This window comes from Ambystoma mexicanum, chromosome 1p, assembly GCF_040938575.1.
Source record: "Ambystoma mexicanum isolate Mex_15411 chromosome 1p, UKY_AmexF1_1, whole genome shotgun sequence".
NCBI lineage: Eukaryota > Metazoa > Chordata > Amphibia > Caudata > Ambystomatidae > Ambystoma > Ambystoma mexicanum.
In genome coordinates this window covers 766,548,802-766,550,615 of record NC_090921.1, presented here as the reverse complement: position 1 = coordinate 766,550,615, position 1,814 = coordinate 766,548,802, and positions in this window count along the sequence as shown.

Sequence of the window (1,814 nt, the reverse complement as noted above, 5' to 3'; positions counted from 1 at the left end):
TTTATAAGCATTTACAATATTTTGGGACCCCCCTCTGATTCTGCCCCCTCTTGACAAAATCCCACCAAACTTCGCAAAAACATTTATATCTAGATCTATTATCAGTTTGCCAAATTAAGTGTAGATTCATCAAATTGCACCTCATTTATAAGCCTTTACATTATTTTGGGAGCCCCCCTTTTAATTTTGCCCCCTCTTGACAAAATCCCACCAAACTTCGCAAAAACATTTATATTTATATGTATTATCAGTTTGCCAAATTAAGTGTAGATTCGTCAAATGGCACCTCATTTATAAGCCTTCATATTATTTTGACAACCCCCTCTTGACAGAATCCCACCAAACTTTGCAAACACATTCAGTCAGGCATATAATTGTAAAACTCCATGCAATTTCATTAAGTGGGGCCAAAGTTATAAGCCATCCAAGAACTGCTTTTCACCAACCCTGTAATGCAGAGGTGTCCGCGAACTTCACAGGACTGTTCGCGAACAACCGAACTGTTCGCAGACTTTTGCGGTGAAAAACACCCGTTTTTTTGCTTGTTGCAGCCATATTCCATCCCATCCTCATCACCCCTCACCTCCCCAGAGATTATTTGGTAAGTTTGACAAGTGCAATGTTGTGTTTTTTAATATGTTTTTATCCGCGATGTCCGTGGACACCGGCCGCTGTCTGCGAATCCAAGATGGCGGGCGTTGCCAAAAATCTGACGCACCTCACGCTTCACTCCAACCAAACAGCAAACATGTCGTGTGTCGGCAGACATGACGCAAGCCAATTATCCAATCGGTGTCTTGTTCGTGGAGCGAACAGGGAAGTGTGTCCGCGGAGACACCTACATTTGGTCGTTTTAAAAAAAACTACTGGATGGATTTTCACAAATTTACAAAAGCACGCTTTCGGGACCAAGCTGCTGCTCCTACTGCAAATTTGGTGAAAATCCGTCCAGCGGTTTGGGCTGCAGGCGTGACAGAAATTTTTTCTCCATTCAGTCTATTCAGTTTTGGGCCCCCCCCTATAACTTTGTCCCCCCTTGACCAAACCTCACCAAACTTTGCAGACAAATGCAGAGTGGGCCATATACTTCTTTTGCAAAGGTTGGTGAGGATTTGTCCAGGGGGAGCAAAGTTATATGTCGTCCGAAAAGTGCTCTGCCTATGAGATGAGCAACTTAACCATAACTACATTGCCGCTACCGCAGGTCATGTAATGCGCAGCTGTATAGTCTATGCAGAAAGGTTGGACAATCCTTACTCTCACACTCAGTGGGGCCCTTCTTCCAGTCCATACGTTCAAGAGTCCAGGGATGTATTAAGTGGAATACACTCAGGCTAAACCCAACAGGTAGTCCTATCCTGAAGCATGCTGTGACCAAAAGCCTCTGGGCGACTTCTGTGCTTGACTAAAGCATCAGCTCCGGCCTTTCATGTTTCCAAATGCATCTGCATCTTTGCTCATTGATAGACCCCTTTGGTGGGAGCACTGGATGGCAAGATTTAAACCTTAGAATGGAGAACACGGAAGCATGGGGGTTTAGATTGTGTCTACTCTTAATACCCATTATGGGGCAGAACAAAACTTCACCATCAAAATGTCTAACTTCAAAAAATGCTGCCTTGCGAAATTCTGCACTGCATATTTTACTGACATTGTCAACCACAAATGCCACCATCAGCCTAAAGGGTCGTCCTTTCTACGCGTGCAAAATAAGTCATTAATTCTTAACGGTGATGCCCCGGGGCCGTGCATGGCAAAGGCCTGAGGCTAGGGCGTGTATTAGCACTCTTAAGGGTTAGAACTGGTTTCTGCTG